We start from the raw sequence: 19,803 nt of genomic DNA, 5'->3' as shown, positions 1-19,803 counted from the left end.
ATTAGGGGGTCGTCTTATACTCCAGAAAATATGGTATGTGTGAGATCTGTCGCTGCTTTTTTTTCCTGCCCAGAATCTTTCCCTGGCTTCCAGGTAGCCTCTGCCTGGAGTGGATCCAGGCCAGGTACTCTGAGTACTCAGAGGAACATCTGTGGCGCCAGGTAGAAAAAAAGGTCAAAAGGGTCGACACAGGCCTTGCCTGTGGGACGCCTGGATTTGATCCCTGAATCCTTGATATCCCAGGGGCCTGTGGATTAACCCCAACTCTACTGGATGTGTGCCCCTCCGCCCCTCCAGAGGCATGTGTCTTGTCATTTATTTTCTAATCTCCCCACCTCACCCCCAGGCTCCCAGAGGTCTCTCCAGCCTGTGCCAGGGCCCATCTGATCTGGGAACGTGGTGCGTGCGAGGCAGGAGCCCTTTGGAGGCGGTGCCCAGGCCCCAGGCTAACAAAGTCTCTGCCCAGGCCTGCCTTTGGCTTTGTTTCATACAGCCAGTCCTGCTTTACCACCCGGAGCCTCCAACCTCCCCCAGGCCAGATCTCTGTCCCCCTGACAGCCCTCCTGGTCTGTGATCTCCTCGGCCTCTGAGATCTGGCCCCTTTGTCCTCTTGGTTTCTTTTGGAGACTTCTAGGGCTGTTGGCCATCCATATCCCCCTCTTTGTTTGGCTGTGAATAAAACAGAAGCAGAGGCCCAGTTCCCCAGCTCAGCTGCTTTCTGCCAGTGTTTGCGGAGCCCTTGAGCTTCTGCTCTGGCGCTTGTTCCCGCAGCTAAGTTCTGTGCCCTGAAAATTAATCCCCTTCTCTCCAGGCAACCCGAGTGGAGTCTGTGAATGTGCAGAGTTACAGGGGAGACCTACTTTTTAAAACAATTCTTTAAGCTCACCCTGAAAACAAATGATATGCCCATGGATGAGACAAAGCGTGTCCAAGAGGCGGTTTTCTTCCTGGTAGATGTTAAGTTTCCCAACACATTCCAGCCACGGGAAGAGATCCCCTGCAATGGGACCTGAATCTCTAACCTGGTGACTTCAGTCCTATCACTTCAGGCCTTTGCAAATATGCTCCTGTTTGTAAAATCCAACGTGGGAGATTCCTGTTGAATGAATGAATCCTAGGGGCTCCATCTCCCCATCTGGAATATGCATATTTGGGCACCATAAATCCCTCTTCTTTCTTCCCTGTCTCCATCAGCCTATGTGAATCATTCTCAGAAACAAGCAGGGAGCTTGACCTCTAGCTCCTTACATCTCCCTGTTTGCTTAGCAGCTGAGAAACCAGTGAAGCAAGGGGATGGGGCCCCTTATGTTTGCTCTATAAACAGCTTCTTCCCAAGTCTGAGCCATGCTTTAAGCTCCTCATGGTAACTTCCAGGGGCTCACTCTTCTTAGGAAACAGACTGCAGAGTTTTCAGGAGTTAGCTCACCTCCATGTTTGAGACTTTGGCATTCTGCTTTTTTTAATTTGTGTTTTTGTTTGTTTGCTTGTTTGTTTTACCACATCTAGCGATACTCAGGAGTTACTTCAGGCTCTGCACTTAGGAGTCATTCCTGGTGGTGCTCAAGTAACCACATGGGATGCAGAGGATCGAACCCAGATTGGCTGCATGCAAGTCAAATGCCCTACCTTCCCACTGTGCTATCACTTCAGCATTCTGCTTTTTGAAACTAGTTGGTAAAAAATAATAGTATGCCTGGTCACTTTTCCCTGAATCATATCGCAATCCACATTTTAGGGATTTCTCCCTCTGGCTTTTTCTATGTTATCTTCTTTATCTGGTCCATTGGTTATTGAGCATACGCATTCCTCTCCTCCATGATCCGATCTCCATGACAACCAGAGGTGGTTGCTAAGTGCTGATTTCACCCAGGCAGTGTGGAGTACCCCATTCTCAGATGGATTTACCACGGCCTAGGAATGTTGGTAGTCACAGTTCTGTCTGCAGCACTCACCACAATGTGCCCTTGATGTGATCCTGTGGCCAGAGTGAAATGGTGAAGTGACTCAGACACTTTGATTTGATTGTTTCTCCCTAAGTATCCACAGTCTGCAGCCCATTTAAAAGAGGACAGTGTGGTTACATTCGAAGGACTGAGCCAGGTGGTAGGGCACTTGCCTTGCAAGCAGCCAACCTGATTCTCAATTGATTTCGATTCTTGGCATCCCATATGGTCCCCTGTGCCTGCCAGGAGTGATTTCTGAGCACAGAGCCAGCTGTGTCCCCTGAGTGCTACCAGATGTGGCCCCAAAACAAAACAAAACAAAACAAAACAAAAACCCACAAACAAAATGGACCTGCTTTCACACCATGGAAATGAAGCTTTTTTCCCTGTCCAGTTTTTCCTCTGAGAGTAGGTAGGCTGAAAAGAGAGACTTTCCAAGACTGTCCTTCAGAGATCCTCCTAAAGTTATCATTCATGCAAAAAACTGTTGATTTTTCTAAAACTGTTTGTGTATTTCTGGTTGGTGTGTTTGTGCATGAATGTGTATATGTGAGCATGGAGTAGGGTGAGAATGGATGTATATATGTGTGCTTGTGTGTGTGTGTGTGTGTGGAGAGAGAGAGAGAGAGAGAGAGAGAGAGAGAGAGAGAGAGAGAGAGAGAGAGAGAGAAGGTGTGTAGGTATATATGTAGGTAAATATTCCAAGCAAAATTTCAGCAAAATTCATGATAGACCCCAAAAAGTTCCCTTCAGAAAACTGAAAGCCAGCTTGTGAAACTCATTTTTCCCAAAAGCAGCCCCTTTTTTGGTTGGCATTGGTTTCCCCCTCAGAGGCCAGAGGAGGTAGTTAGCGTCCAAGACAGAGTCAGTAATAGCAGGAAAATCCCTCCGGATAAGGCAGAGAGCCGTGTTTGAGTTTTCTGGCTCCTCTCCTGGGATTTCTGAACTCTTTAAAGTGCTTAGCGGCTAGTGTTTTTGGGATTATGAAACTGTTAGGTGCGTTCTTGTGGAGAATTGGAAGCAAATGTTAGGCTTGTGGGCACTGAGAAAGAACCACAGGAATTACCCACTATCACCCATTTTTAGTCTGGACCCAGTACTTCTCCGCATACGTTCGAAAGTGTTACTTGGCTTGCTTTTCTTTGCCATCATTTTAGATGTTTTTTGTTTGTTTGTTTGTTTGTTTTGGTTTTGTTTTTTGTTTTTGGGCCACACCCGTCGTTGCTCAGGGGTTACTCCTGGCTGTCTGCTCAGAAATAGCTCCTGGCAGGCACGGGGGACCATATGGGACACCAGGATTCGAACCAACCACCTTTGGTCCTGGATCGGCTGCTTGCAAGGCAAAGGCCACTGTGCTATCTCTCCGGGCCCTAGATGTATTTTTTTTTATATCACATTTTTTTTTTCTCTCTCTCTCCAAAAGAATCTGACTTTCATATATTGGAAAGGAACATCTGTAGAGTCAAACACTCTTAGGACAGCTAAAGATGAAAGTTCTAGAAAGCACTTCGGAGGCTAATTCTAAAGCTGCCTTTTCTCCTCCTTTTCATTTAGTCTGAATGGAGAAATCTGGTAGCAAAGAAAATAAGAAATTTGGGTTATGCTTAGGAATCCCAGGTTTTATTTTTATATGGAAAGAACTCAGGTAGAACAGTTGGACAATTCCGTATCCAAATCTTTTAGAATAAAATAGCTCAAGGTCTTAGAATACTGTGTTCAAATCCAATTTATCTGTTCACCAGGGTCAAATTTTAAGAATGATTCAAAAATAATTGTAAATGATTCTGAGCATTTTAAATTAAAAGAAAAAGTATTCTGCCTGGACTATAAGCAGAAAAATAGCAATTTATAACATTGCATGTGTGTGTGAGTCTGTATTTGTGTGTCTGAGAATGGGGTTAGAATTGCAATGCATAATTGGAGAATTTGAGTATAATTTGATTCGCAAATAAGTGAAAAGCAGCTGTACTTATAGATGTATTTGTTGCAAATAGATCCACATATTATTACAGTTTGCTTAACCATCTTTTCTAGTTATCTGAGACCGTGGACCCTGCAGTCATTTTATTCTCTCATATTTTCTTCTCAGTTCTAAGAATCTGTGTCTTTTCTTTCACTTGGTCGCCATTGCAACATCTGAGGGACTTGTTCCTGACTTGTTCTCCTCTTGAGACCTATTTTGATTTCAATTATTAGCTTCCCAAAGTTGCTTCGAATGTTTACTTTCCCTTTCCTGTGTCTGCACCACTGGAGTTGGGTTCTCAAAACCTCTAACAGTAGAATTTCTGATCCCCCTAAATCTTCGCTTCCTTACAGTCAACTGCTGAAGGTAAAAACTAAAGTGGGGCCAATGATAGCACAGAGATAGGGCATTTGCCTTGCACACAGCCAACCTGGGTTTGATTCCCGGCATCCCATGTGGTCCCCTGAGCCTGCCAGGGATGATTTCTGAGCACAGAGCCAGGAGTAACCCCTAAGTGCCACTGGGTGTGGCCCAGAAACAAAAGCAAACAAACCTATAATATAACAATAGGCATTTATTTTGTAACACCATCATACTACCTTATAGTACACTGTTGAGTGGTTACTAGGTGTTTGTTGAATGAAACCATGACCAGTTAATGTGTCCAGCATGAGCCAGCTGGCAATGGGTTAAATACTCTTTGTTGAAGGATTTGGTGCCAGTAAGATAGTACAACAGATAGCCTTGAATGTGCTTTGATCCCCCGGAATCCCTTATGGCCCCCAACCTTGCCAGGAAGTAATCCCTGAGCACTTCTCCTAAAAGTGGGGGGTCTGCTCTAGGTCCATCCATGTTGATGACAGTTTTTTAAATTTTGGTTTTAAGTCACATCCAGTGGTGCTCAGGGCTTACTCCTAGCTCTACACTTAGGGATCACTCATGACAGGCTTGGGAAAATCATATGGAGTGCCAGGAATCAACTGCGCTTCTTTTTTTTTTTTTTTTTTTTTTTTTTTTTGGTTTTTGGGCCACACCCGGCATTGCTCAGGGGTTACTCCTGGCTGTCTGCTCAGAAATAGCTCCTGGCAGGCACGGGGGACCATATGGGACACCGGGATTCGAACCAACCACCTTTGGTCCTGGATCGGCTGCTTGCAAGGCAAAAGCCGCTGTGCTATCTCTCCGGGCCCTTTTTTTTTTTTTTTTTTTTTTGAGTCAACTGCGCTTCTACTGCATGCAAGGCAACTATGGACTATGTTTCTCTGGCCTTCAAAATTTGTTCTTTTTTAGAGCTGTATAGTACTTCTTTTCAGAAAAGTGTTTGTGTGTGTATGTGTATATTAGTCTCTTCATCCATCTACCAAAGAACACTCCATGTTAGTTCCATGTTTCTGTAATTTCAAACAATATAGCAGAGACTAAAGTATCCAAAAATCTTTCCTTCAAATCCATCCTTTAAATGGATCTTGAGCCCGCATTTTCTCACTTTTCTTTTTATTCCTATTATCATCATTTTTGGGGATAAAATCTGAGAAGGCTTTTCAGTCCAGCTATGCAAGTAAATAAATATAGACTTTTTGAATGGAATTAAATGAAGGTGTAATTTCAAACCATGTGCTCAGAAATGATCCTGAGTAAAAGCAATGGCCTTTTTTTTTTTTAAGAAAAAAGAAATCAAGTGAGCCAAAGGAGAAAAATAAAGATTCATAAGTGCAAGGGTCAAATTACTAAGGTAAATGTAAGTTAATAAGCATTGCTCCCACATCACAACAGTTGTAAACTTATGTCATACAACCCACCGTTCATTGTGCCAACTAAATAAGATCTAATGCAGAAGTCTGAGTGGCCTCTCTCACTGTATTTAAAGTTAAATGATATGTGGCACTTGGGAGTGACAAAACTTGCCATCAGCTCTGGCTCTGGCAGTAATTCTTCCAGCGTTAGCATGTTCGTTTTCCCCCACCATTGCTTAAAAATAATAATAAAATACACACACACACACACACACACACACACTCTTACACTCACACACACACTCCAGCAGTGGAAACATTTGCAGTCCAATGAGTGCAGCTGACCCTGTCATTCATCATCTATTAAATACTCATGATGTCTTAGCTGCTGCAGATAAAAATGGGCTGAGGTTTTGCTGTTTAAGTCTCCTGTGCTTTTTTGCACTGGGCAGATCTTTGTCCTGGCACAGTTTTGCCATCTGAAACTTAGGAGTGTTCTGAGGGCCACCAAGCTAGAGGAATAAAAATGAGCTGCAAGGAGGGTACAGGAGGGGTTCAAGAATGGAACCATTCTTGAACCATTCCATTCTTGAATTATGTAGTTGAAGGAAGAAGAAAACCAAAGAGTGGTGGATTCATCACTTTGAGGATGTCATGGGGTGGCAGTCTGGTCTCGGTATTAGCTTGAGCTGAGGGAAAGAAGTAGATAAAAAACCAGGAATTGTATTTAGGTTTAATTTGTGGAGGCCAGACCAGGCCTATTCTTTTGAACATGGATGGCCCTATTGACAAAAGCATGCAAGACAGTGTAGAAATTTTTTTATTCTTAATTGACTTTATTAAACTTCGTGATTACAAGGTTGTTCATAATAATGCTGGGGTTTTTGTCTTTACAGTTACATAGTTGTTCAGGTTTGGATTTCAAAAATATAATGTCCAATACCCTTCACCAGTGCACATTTCTTACCAAGTTCCCAGTTTCCCTTCTGCCCTCCCCCCCCTCTATCTATCTATCTCCTCTCTCTCCCTCTTTTTCCTTTTAGACATTGGTTTGCAATATTATTAGCGTGGAAGTATTATCATACATATCACTTTATCAATACTGTACAGCTGTTAGGAAAATAAAGTAATGAAATTTGCTTATATGTGGATGGATATGGAGAGTATTATGCTGAGTGAAAGGAGTCAGAGGGAGAGAGATAGACATAGAAAGATTACACTCATTTGTAGGATATTAAAAAAAAAGATAGTATGTTAATAATATCCAGAAACAAGGGCCAGGAGGACAAAGAGCTGGGGAGTGCAGTGAGGACAGAGAAGGGACCAGTAGGACAATGATAGTGGGAAATGATCACTCTGGGCAGGAACTGGGTGCTGAGAAGAGGGAAAGTGATTTTCTCCATCATAATAAACCACTTAGGGAAATGGAAGCCCATTTTCTATGAATAAACCCAGGGGCTGGATCCTGAACTTTTTTTATGATTACAGTTTCTTTCCATACCATAACTCACTGCTCAACTGCCAGGTGGGTGCTGCAGAAGTGGGGTGCTACAGAAGGGGGATGCTGAGACCTCAAAACACCTGGTCTGTTGGAAAAGCCTTCTTGCTCATGGCTTTCTGGCTCTTACATGATCACATCAACATGTGTCCAATGTTGGATCTTCAGCAGAAACTAGAGAGTCCAAATTCTACATGCTCTGATTTCTATTTTTCCTCTTTGCCAAGTGGGCCATTTTTTAAATTTTTTTATTATTTTATTAATTATTTTTAAATTGTTAGTACCACAATTTATAGTAGTGTAATGACAGGGGTTCCTGCTTAGCACATACCAACACTGCACTTTCCCTCAGAGGACCCACTTCCTTCCACTTTGGGTGCTCAGCTTTCTCCTGAAGTTTCTTTTGTCTCTGGGCATTTGTTCTTACCCTGCTGGGTTTCTTTATATCCAACTCACCTCTCTCATCCCACGCAGCTTTCATTCTGCATCTGTTCCTCTCCTTCTAACTAACTTCCTGATGCTTCGCAGATGCAACCACATAGCAGCCAGTTGCACAATTTCGCCTTTTCTTAGCAGTGTTTTATAGTGTGTCACATCATGGTTTCTTCATACCTTCATATATTATCTGTGCTTGGATTAGGCTCTTTTGCGTGTTGTTGTGGTGTGAGGCACTTTTGAGGACTGTCTTGGCTGGTGGGAGGTACCAAGATTATCTCCAGGGACACTGTAAGGGAATCAGGCAGTGCCTGGAATTGAACTCAGCATTGATTCCATTGCTTCAGAGACCCTGGACAGTATAGGGTGAATACTTCTGGCAATTGCCAGGAATGAGCCTGAGGAAAATATTATACATTAGATAAATAAATATATATGTATATAATTTTCCTTTTAACTTCCTGTTTTGGGAGGAAGAACAAAGAATATTTGAAACATACCCAAGGATTTGGGGGTGATGAGCTGACCTGGAATAGGGCGGGAATCCTTTCTGAAATCCTGGTTTGATGGATCTTGACTTGGTCCCTCAGAGCAATTCTAAATGCATCTGTACTCATCCTCAGTTATACAGAAAACAGATATTTTCTCAGTTTAATTGAGGAACCGACTGAGTTTTGCCAAGAGATAATGACTATCTCCATCACGTTCGACCACTGCCTTGTTCACTTGCCTTGCCTCAAGGTTCATAGTGAGTTGAAATGCATTATTATTGGAGTTCATAGTTTTCCAAGCATCCTGGTTTTCTCCCCAGTTTTGCCAACTCATCCAGTAAAAGCTCCCTATGTTGGAGCTTTGGCTTGTAGGAAAAAATTTCTCTTCCCCTAAGCAGCCTCCTTACTTTCTTTAGGAGTGGCTTCAGGCTTATTGCAGATTGGTTTGGGAGATTTTTCACAGGTTCCTTGCTCAATTTGAAAACCCACACAGATGTTCTAACCTGCCAGAAGTAGAACTTTCAAAACTCGTCTTGGTGATGGCCAGAGATAAAGACCCTTCGATGTGTGCCAAGAGCAGAGGAAATCCAGAAAAATCTAGAAAAGGCATGAGGGAGTCTATGGCAGAAATGAGAATGACTAATTTTCAAGGAAAAAAAAAGGCAGACTCTTAAACTTTGGAACAGAATTTTCTCCAATGTTTGAGAATGGGATACAAGTATGGGGTCAAGAGAGCTTGCAGTGGGTTGTTGAATGCCATCTTGAATCACATCCCTGCTCTCTCTGTTTAACCTGAGGTTAAACAACAAAAAGAAAACCACATGCAGTAAAAAATAAGTTAGAGACCTTCATGATTGGAGGTATTAACAAGAATAGTCTTGGGCCAGAACAATAGTACAGTGGGTAGTGTGTTTGCCTTGCATGTGGATGACCTGGATTCAATCCCCAGCATCCCAGAGGGTCCCTCAAGCCAGCCAGGTGTGATTTCTGAACTCAGATCCTGGAGTAATCCCTGAGTGCTGCTAGGTATGGCCAAAAACAAAACAAAACAAAACACCATAATGATTAGTCTTATTCCCTTTTTTAATATATTTGGGGAGTCTTGGGGTCACTCTGGGCAGTGCTCATAGCTTACTCCAGGCTCTGCTCCCAAGAATCACTCCTGGTGGGCTCTGAGAATGATATGGGATACTGGGCATGGAACCCTACAAGGCAAGTTTCCTTCCTGCTATACTATCTCTCTGACCCCTTATTTCCTTACTTTTAATATAGATTTTTCACAGAATGGTTTTGGAGCTGGAAAATAGCAGAGCGGTTAGGGCGCATGCCTAGCATGTGCCCTACTTGGGTTCAATTTCTGGCACCCTGTGCATGTTTGCTGCAACCCTGGAAAATCCCAGCATCTCAGATCCTGAGAAGAATTATATCCCCAGATCCTTGGATTGAACCACATATCTGGTTACTAAGGTGGGGTTTCTGGACCTCCTGAGCACTACTTAGGAGCACCCCCAATTATTGATTAAGAAATTTTAAGTCTTGGTAACAGAAAGATACAACAGTGGGTAAGGCACTTTGTTGGCATGTAACTAACTAGGGTTTGGATCTCAGTATCCCATATGATCCCCTGAGTACCACCAGGGGTGATCCCTGAGCGCAGAGCAAGGAGTCAATCCTGAGCACTGTTGGGTGCGACCACTCAAATCAAAAAGAAAAGAAATGGTAAGACGTTGCTGTTTAAGATCTACACACACATCTGCAAGTGCTGCGCTGTGGAGGATTTGCCCTTATGTGTTGGTGCTGGAAATGCATCAGGGCAGAGGGGAAGATGATGAGCACTGGTTAAGTGAACTGCCTGAGTGAAGCGAGCAGGCTGGCAGGGGTGTGTGGATTGTTTGTGGGCTTGTGAGTATCTGCGTGTGTCTGTGCTTGTCCTCCTGCTGGTGTCTGTGTTATTCGTCACTGAGTGTTCAGACCCTGAGGACATGGTGCCATTTCCAATCCCTGCCTGACTGATGAAGTGTCTGGGACCAGGGAGGTTAAAGAACTTGCCCAAGATCAGAGGATTATTAAGTGGAATGGAAATGGAAAGAAAAAAATCATCAAAAGGATCCAGAAACAAAGCCCTTTTCATCCACTGTAGTGTCTGATGTGCCTTTTTGTAGTTTTTCCTTCTTTTCCCACCTCTCTTCACATTAGCTAAGCTTCCCTTTTTCTAGCTTTTTCTCTGAGTTATATTCCTGTTTCTTCCCTCTTTCTATGGCTAACCAGTGAACACTTAAAAAGGCTAAGGAAAAAATGTGCATGTTGAGATCGCTTTGATATTTTTTAGGCTTCAAGCATCCAAATGCAATAACCCCCCCAAGACACATCCTAATCTCCCCTTAAAAAACAAGCAAACTCACTAGGTGCCTCCTTAGTTCACATTAATAGCCATGTGAGTACGCACTGAGATGTCCTCTCAGTGCCAAGGAAGGGCATAATTACCATAACAAACCATTTCTAATAGAATTAGTCTATTGCTAAATGAGGCAAGATTCCAAATCATTCTGTATTGTTCAATACAATTTCTTTTTGATATCAGGTACACATTTAACTGTGTTGCAGCCACTGACCGTCTATTGTAAAGTTTCTTTTTTAATCAAGAAATATTGTTTGACTCTGGTTCCCTCATTAACTGTAATGCTATTTTAGTCATATTTAAAACCCTGGCTTATTTGGTGGAAATTATGGTAGTGTCATTGAGAGGAAGGGGATTTTTAGTAATAGAATTAAGCATAGTAGAAGTGAAGGCTTGAAAACAATGATTTCCAGTCTATCAAAAAAAAAAAAAAAAGATTTGTATGGTTTGGGAGTTGAACAGATGGGGTTCAAGTACAGTTAAAATGGGGACCTTGGAAATTAAACTTTGATGCCAAATATTCATGCTAGATGCTTACTAAATAAGCATTAGGTTTTTTTAATAAGCCAAATATTAATATAAATAACACAGCCAAATAGCAGATCAAAGAAAGCTTAGTGTCTTGAAAGAAAAGAATGTAGTATCAGTGTAAATATACGACATGCATTTGAAATATCTTTAATCTTGCAAGAGCCATGGTTCTGAACCTTCATTTTATAATATGGATAGCTTTTAATTTGCTGAAAATAACTGAAAAAAATTAATTCCTTAACCCAATAGCCTCCCAGATTAGGATTTTAGGGTTATTTTTTTTCTCTTTTGGGATCTCTGCTGTGTTTAGAGCTTGTTCTCGGGATCCCTTCTGGGTGGGACTGAGGGGCCATATGAGGTGCCTGGGATTGAGCCTTGGTCTGATACATGCAACTCCTTATCCACTATACTATTCCAGCCACACTTCTTATTTTATTTTTCACTAAAGTTTAAGGGTAGTTCAGAATAACTTCCAGATTTTAATACTTAGTACAAAAAATTTTTTTTGATTTAGCCTCTGTCCAAATGCAACACCAACTTTGTGCTTCGCCCCTTTTGATTAGCAGCAAAGACATTCTCCCCCTTAGGACTGTGCAGATCTATTGAGAAATCATAGCCTCCCTTCCTCCTAGCAAAGGTTTCCATTGTCGGATGCAGGGATCAGGCAGGCAGCTGTTTGCCATCACAAAAGCTCCACTGACATTGACTCTGTTTGGCAGAGGTTGCAGTATACACAGGCACTGCTCCATATTGGTAGCTGATGCACCAGCTTCCCTTGGCTTCTGGCCACAGCCTGCCTTAACAGGTCCTTCAAGGCACAAGCATTTTCGCCGTCACTTCCTGAGGAGTTACCAGACCATGTGGAGCTAGTTTCTAGCCTTCCAAGGTTTCCTTGTGCATGCTTTTCCAGACTGAATGCCAGAAAATAAATAGCAATCTCCTTTGGTTATTAGAATTCATAAGCAAGAATGGCCCTTCTTAAAGAAGAAAATTATTTTCCTTCACTAAAGTCTTTTTTTCTTAATGTTTTCTTTATTCTTTTTTTAAGAGAGGGAGGGAAGGAAAGAGAAGAGTGAAAAGGGAGGAGGAAAGAAGGAAGGAAGGAATAGAGGAGGGAGAGGGAGGAAGAAGAAAGAGGAAAAGGAAGGAGAGGAGGGGTGGGGAGAAGGAAGGGAGAGAGAAAAATGAAAGAGGGAGGGAATGAAGGACGAGAGGAAAAAAGGAGGAAGGAAATCAGTCTATGTATTGACTTTTTATTTGGGGGCCACACTCAGCAATGCTCAGAAATTACTCCTGGCAGACCATATAAGATGCCAAGGATCAAACCCAGAATGGCAGCATGTAAGGCAGATGCCTTCCCTTCTGTGTTACCACTCTGGCCCTGTGAGTTGATTTTGATCAACTCGTAATGATTACTCCTGACCCTTGCACCGTCTGAGAGATCAATCTTCAGTTTCTGTTAAATAATTGTAAAATAAACAGTTTACCTGGAGACCGAGCTCAGCAACCTGAGCACCTGTTTCACCTGACGGAGTGTAGTCCCTTTGGACCCCCTGGTCCCCTGCATATCCCCAAACACACCCCCACCAGATCCTCAGCTAGAAATAACCCCAGCACACCAGCAGGTCTGTCCCCCAAAGTAGTCTGTTCTCAAGAACCAAAGAAACTAAAGTTGATGCACCATTTATTTTATTCATGTCTACAGCTAAATACTTCCAAACATTTACTATTGCCAAAAGGGACGGGGTCAGTGTGATACCAAGATGGATCTCTAGTCTAGTGGATGGGATTGCATGGTTTGATAGCTGCATTTTTATGTTTTAGGGAGAGGAGCAACTTAAAACCGATGCTTAAAATCCCATTTCAAGGATAAAATGAAATGGCTCTCCTGGTTCCCCTTCCCTCTGTGTCTCCCTTCAGGATCAGGTGTAAGGCAGTGCTGTGTCTTGGCTCAGGCCACACTGCAAATTTCCAAAGATTTTCCAAATGACATGCTTGATTAACACGTTCTCGGGATCCCTGTTCGCTTCTGGGCTAGTTCTCAATATCACTCAAGTGATCATTGCCTAGAAGGAAATGGGTTATGCCTCTGAATTTCTGCCCTGCTGTTTATTTGTTTTGCATGTTTTATTAAATAAATTAAGGTCCAGAGCTTCATGAATATATTCTGATACTCCCTTCTCTCAATAAAGGACGAGGAGTCTGACTTACGCTGGCCAAGGAGAGATGCATTGTTCCCAAGAACCCTGAAAATCCCTTATTAATCCACATGCTAATCGTCTTCTTTATTGATCAATTTGTCTCCTGCTCTCGTCAGTCTGCTCCTCTCCTGGGATACTGAGAGATGCCAAGGGACACAGAATTAGGGGGGTTAAGTGGCACCAGAACAGAGAGAAAGATGGGCTCCCTGTCTTCCCGTCCCCACATCCTTTTATTCCTGTGCCATCTCCTCCTGTTCTCCCCAATCTGAGAACCCAGCAGCTCTGAATGAAAAGGGTATGGGTAGCCACAAGCCCCTGGTGATGCCAAAACACCTCAGGGTGTTTACCTCAAGGTCTTCAGTATTCATGTTCTATCCTCCCTCCTTCCCTTCCTTTTCCTTTCCTTCCTCCTTTCTTCCTTCCTTACTTCCCCTTCTCCCTCCCTCCCTTTCTTTTTCTCTCCCTTCCTTTCTTTCTTCCATTCTTCCTTCCTTCCCTTCACCCCTTCTTCCTTCCTTCCTTCCTTCCTTCCTTCCTTTCTTCCTTCCTTCCTTCCTTCCTTCCTTCCTTCCTTCCTTCCTTCCTTCCTTCCTTCCTTCCTTCCTTCCTTCCTTCCTTCTCTCCTTCCTTCTCTTAACAAAGCTTAAAGATGACTCTCAGCTCCCTTTTTGGGGATTGATCCTGGCAATGCTCAGCCATGACCCCAGCCCTACATTCCTCCCTTTCCGAGTCAATACACTCAACTCTCAACCTTTGCAAACAACTCAATTCCCCTTGGTGGAGCTGCGGTTTCAGTTTGGATCTGTACATCCGGGCTGATCCCATTTTCTTTTCAGCAGTTAGAGTGAATTTGGTGCCACATATTGGATAGCAGTATTACCACACTTGCCTTGATGTCACCAATCTGACTCCCCTTTCCAGTTTCACAGAGGTTATCTTGAGTGTGGCTTGGCCAGTAGAAGGTAAGAGGGGGGGGGGGGGGGAACGACACACAGCTCTCCTGGACTCCATGACTGAAGTCAAGATGTTTCAACAGACCTTGTAGCTGCTGTTGATAAACTAGGCATTGGGTTTGTTTGCTTGGTTTATTTTTGAGTGGGGGAGCACACCTGGTGGCCCTCAGGTTACTACTGGCTCTGTGCTCAGAAATTACTCTTGGTAGTGCTTGAGGGACCATATGGAATGCAGAGGATTGAACCCGGGTCTGCTGTGTGCAAGGTAAATGCCCTACCAGCTGTACTATAGCTCTTGCCCATTGGCATTGGGTTCTTTGGCTCTACCCACCTCTCCATTGTGATCCTACAGTTAGACTCAGCTGTCATTGTCTCTGGGACAAGAGACTTAAGATCCAGGATGTGTAGGTTATGAGTCCTCACTATGTTTGAGCCTGCAGTGCACACAGCCACCCCCCCTTGTGGGCTGTACTTGGCAGCACCAAAGATCCAGATCCCACTTTCATCAGCCTTAGCATACCTGGCCTAGGGCGCTGCCTGTTGAGTATTTCTCCTGCTTATGTAAACAGTAATTCTGAATTTCCGCAGCCCCACCTCGCACAGAGCAGGTCTGGAGTTTGTCATTCCCTGTAAATTGGTTTCTAGGTGGCTTCCAGAAAAGCTGCTTCAAGCTCCTATTTCCGGGTTTGGGAAGTTGCCATTCCAGAGAGGGTAAAATTGGGAGGTTTGCTTGAGAAAAGTTGCATAGCCCAAGTGCGAAGACACCTGATATTGTTGCTAATCCAGCCCTTGGGTTACTGAGTCCACTCCCCTCAGCTGGCACCCCAGGGTGATAGCCTGAATCACTGGGAATAATTCCCCCACTGGACATCAGTCTGTATATTCTATTTCCTCCTCCTCCTCTTCTTCCTCCTCTTCCTCCTCCTCCTCCACTTCCTTTCTCCCTCCCTTTCCCTCTTCTCCTCTCCTTCCCTCTCCCTCCCTCTCCCTCTTCTCCTCTCCTTCCCTCTCCCTCCCTCTCCCTTCCTCCTCCCCCTCTTCCTCCTCCTCCTTTTTATGTACATTTTGATATTCAACCCTCTGGGGCCAGTTCTCCAGGAAGAATTGGAGGTGGTCCCATGGACATGTCTTCAAAGTGGTTTTATCTTTTTTACACACAGATTTGTTTGGGGAATCACACCCAGAACACAGGATTAAATTATTTAAATTTAATATGTCAAGAGTGGGGTAGTTGCAGAGTGCCTGGGATCCCTGAAAGGAATCCTGTTTTTTTTCTTCGTTGCCATAGAAATGGGGAGTTTCTTGTTCTTTAGTCCTTCCTGGGCTTCTGCTACTTTTGTTTAATTACAATGAAATAGACGCTCTCCTCAAAAGAGCCTTTGTTTAGTTTGGAATTCCAACTTTTGTTCTCCAGTGCATATTTACTTGCCTTTCTAGAACTGCTGTCGGTAGCAAAGCTGGGAGAGTCTGAATTAAGAAGAAATACTGCTGGATGTGGGGTTTGGGGTGCCCAATATAAGTTCCTTCATATTAATTTAAGAGATTATTTTTTCCTTCTAATTTGTAATGCTTTAATTCCACTATTGTCTTCTCCTGTTGTTTTGTTTCTGAGGTAACTTTAACCTCATTTCATTCATCATGAATGGAAAGATCATTCTTTTCATTGAAATGTCATTTGAAAAAAAAAAGTGGAGAGTTGAGAATCTGCTTGCATTCTGTGAGAGTAGAATAACCTTTCTCTCCTTCTCTCTCTCTTCCTCTCCCTATCCCCCCCCCACACACACACACATACACATTTATCCTGGCCACATTGTGTTGCACAGGAGTTAAGTCACTTGAAAGTCTACTGCAGGAGTATAGTCATACAGACTTCCACACGCAAAATGAAAAGCTAAAAATCAGACTTGTCTTAGACAACTGGGAGAATCAGCTAGCGGCCACATTTTTCTCTCTCACAAGCAACTTCTTCTGCTGTTCATTAAGAATAAATTCCATTGGCAGGCATTCAGCCATTGCACTCTTTCCAAATTTTAGTTTTCCCCCCAGAAGTCACTTTCTTTGCTGTTTCTCTTATAAACTGTCATGGCCTGGAAGGGGCAGCTGAGACTTAAGCAGTGGGAAAGAATCTCCCTTGTTCTTTTGTACTGTCCTGTATGGGTCTACAAGCCACAAACCTCCTTGCATCTTAGGAACAGCAGAAATGCAACTCTCAAGTGTTGCCTCTGTGTCCTTGTTCCCTCTCCAGTCCCCTTGGGCTCATCCCACACCTTGAGCAACCCTTCTGAGGTGGCTCTTAAGGAAACATAAGGCAGCATAAAAGAATCTGGATCTTCTTCGAGAGAAAGAGGCAGAGGAAATAAAGGTTTTAACAAGGCAAACATGACTTTCCAGAGGAAAATTAAATGAACAGAGTGGAGTCTGTTAGGGAAGAGAGAGTTTTAGAGATTATCATCCCTCTGGTCTAAAAATCTAAATGCCAATAGATAGGTAAGAGGTAGCATAAGATAGGGCATGTCTTTTGCTCTATTCATGGACAAAGATTGATTTCTAGAATGCAAACATGCTGAAGCTGAACTGATGCTTCCAATTTTGCATTGCAGCCTGGGCTGTTATTCACAAATGGGATGGAAAGAATCAGATTTAAGGGGCAAAAATGGCCTTGCCAGTTAGCCTTAATTATCAAAGAAATGAAGCATGAGGGGAGAGGTTCAAAGTCACATGCTTGGAAATGTTCTCAAATGGGGCTAGTTGATGATGATTCAACTTTTTGCAGTCATTGGCTTTATAAATTCAGACAAGAGGACACATTTTCTAGTATACAAGCAATACCTAACTAAAAGGGATTTGTAAAAGTTAGCCCAAATTCCCATTCTTCATAGGCTAAAGACATTTTTCTAAATAATTCGTTGCATAGGAAAATACTCCAGCTTTAGTGATACATATAAAATTACAAAACAGTACTTTACAGCATGATTTCAAGAACAGAAATATTTGTAGGAAAAAGGGGGAAATACCAATTGCCTTTGGGCATATGAATTATGGATGGCTTTCATTTTCTTAATTTCCCAGTTTTCTGGGTTTTTTCTCTATATTTTGCCAGTTTTTATACTGATCATGGAATATTTTTATGATAAAATTTGTTATTTTGATGAGAAAAACCTTCTTATAAAAAAAGAGCACTTAGGGACCAGAGTGGTGGCACAAGCAGTAAGACGTTTAGCTTGCAGATGCTAGCCTAAGACTGACTGCAGTTCGATCCCCTGGCGTCCCATATGGTCCCCCAAGCCAGGAGCAATTTCTGAGCTCCAAGCCAGAAGTAACCCCTGAGAGTCACCGGATGTGTCCCCCCCCCCAAAAAAAAAAGCACTTAATTGTTTTCAGAATACCAGTCCTGCACTAGCAAAAACTAAAATATCCAGCATTGATAAGCTGTATATTAAATAACATTTCCAAAGTTGTTTTTTTTGGGGGGTCACACGTAGCAGCACTCAGGGATTACTCCTGACTCCAGCATTGATAAGCTGTATATTAAATAACATTTCCAAAGTTGTTTTTATTTGGGGGGGGTCACATGTGGCAGCACTCAGGGATTGATTACTCCTGGCTCTATGCTCAGAAATTGCTCCTGGCAGGCTCAGGGAACCATATGGGATGCCGGGATTCAAACCCTCCTTCTGCATGCAAGACAAATAAATGCCTTAGCTCCGTGCTATCTCTCCAGCCCCTCAAAGTTGATTTTTTTTTTTTTTTGGTTTTTCGGGCCACACCCATTTGATGCTCAGGGGTTACTCCCAGCTAATCGATCAGAAATTGCCCCTGGCTTGGTGGAACCATATGGGATGCCAGGGATCAAACCGTGGTCCTTCCTCGGCTAGCGCTTGCAAGGCAGACACCTTACCTCTAGCGCCACCTCACTGGCCCCAAAGTTGATATTTTTAATCACTTTCTTTGAAACAACTTGTATCCATCCTTTTCTTCCCAGAGATCTCTCCTTCATGCTAGTCTTCGGGACTTCCTATTTCAATTACTACCATGGCTTTCAACATTAGTTCTGTGCATGTATTAGAGACATTTGGATTCCTTGGCTCTCAAAAATCAGAACTCCAGGGACAGCCTAAATTCCTTTATTCCCCCCCACCCCAAAGTTCTCTGTTGGAAGGATTTGTGCCTGAGCACATGCTCTGATGCACAGAATAGAATTGAATGGAGGACAGTAGGAAGAGAGCATGGTTAGAGTCTTCTAAATGCTCATTGGTGGTATTCAGACACATCTGTCCAATCCAGCTACATCCCTGACTGTTGCCAGGATACATCTCAACAGCTCCTGGAACTGCACATGGATAGCAGGTCTGCGCATGCCCGATTGGGATTGCTGCACACAATTCCATGATTGGCTCCTGGCCCCAAAAAGATGGCGGCATTGCTACTGAAAATGGAACAAGCTTTAGGGCTAGGCTAGGAGTTTCTCCAGGTCCCACAAAGATGGTGGCATTGCTTTCTAATGCTACTAAAAGTGGGATAAGCATCAGGGCTAGACTAGGAATTTCTCCTACTTGGTGGGCAGAGTATCTTAAAAACAAACTGGTTTGCTTGCCCAGAAGAATTGCGCGGGGAGGGCAAACCTTGGAAGCAGATTTTCAGGGGACATGATAGGATGGGGTTCTTGACTGGGTAGAGGTACATCCTCTCATCTCACTTGCTTTGCATCAGTTCTTTCCTATATAAGAGCCTTTGATCATCTAACCAACCCAAGAGTAAAAAGAGCCCCAAACTCAAGAATCTTTCTGGAGGAACAAAAGCTGGCCCATGGGTCTCCAACCTTTGGGCCTGTGACATCTCACCTGTGTGTAGGCTGCCCCAAGTGCCTGACTGTCCCATTCATTCTCAGCAAATCTCCACTTTACCATGACAAACCTTCTACAAAGAGAAGAAAACCTCTCTGACCATCCTGGGTCTTGTCTGCACCCGCTGGGTGAGCCCCATTGTTCCCTTGTTTGATGTGCTCTGTCACCCCTGGGAGCACCGCGGACCAGAGCACACGCTAAACATGCATCTTCCTCGTTCCCGAGTTAATGAATGGTTAAAGTGCCCTGTCGTTAGCTATTGCTTTGGTTCCGGCTTTCTAATCTGTAAAGGGAGGCATCTGGATGCCTCCTCCATCTGCTAGGTGATGTGTAGTAACTCCCGCAAACGATGCAGCATCTGTTTCCCACGCCTTTCAACTCCTCCCAAATGTTGCCATCCTTCTATGCCAGGGTAACTGGAATCTCGGGGTTGGTTGATTCCCGCTCTTGATATTTTCTCCATGCAGGTTCCAACTTTCCATAGAGAAATAACTGTGATGAACAGGGAAAACCTAGTTTGTCCTGATTGCATTTTTAGGCATCCTCCCATCCACCCTGCCCATGGGTGCAGAATTAGTCCATTTTTATTAGTATTCCTTATGTAATTAGGTCATTACAAGAACGAAGCTATATGGCTTTATTCTAAGTCTGTTCTCTTACATCATTAGTAAAGACACTAGATTACACAATTTGTAAAGTGTACATCCGAGAGGAATAAGTCTAAATTCTGTGAGATTCCTGGCCCAATCAGACTTGATTACCACCTCCTTTTGCTTATTTAGTCTATGGTCTAGACCAGAGGTTCCCAGACTA

General features: G+C 43.3%; 1 protein-coding gene across 1 annotated transcript in view; it reads left to right on the top strand.

Annotated features, from left to right (window-relative positions):
- Nucleotides 1-19,803, top strand: part of TENM3 (teneurin transmembrane protein 3) — a 745,099-nt gene that overhangs the window by 491,667 nt on the left and 233,629 nt on the right.

The sequence above is a fragment of the Suncus etruscus genome, chromosome 4 (assembly GCF_024139225.1).
Source record: "Suncus etruscus isolate mSunEtr1 chromosome 4, mSunEtr1.pri.cur, whole genome shotgun sequence".
NCBI classification, from domain to species: domain Eukaryota; kingdom Metazoa; phylum Chordata; class Mammalia; order Eulipotyphla; family Soricidae; genus Suncus; species Suncus etruscus.
The sequence above is the reverse complement of the archived record's forward strand: the minus strand, read 5'-3'. Positions and strand labels throughout refer to the sequence as shown.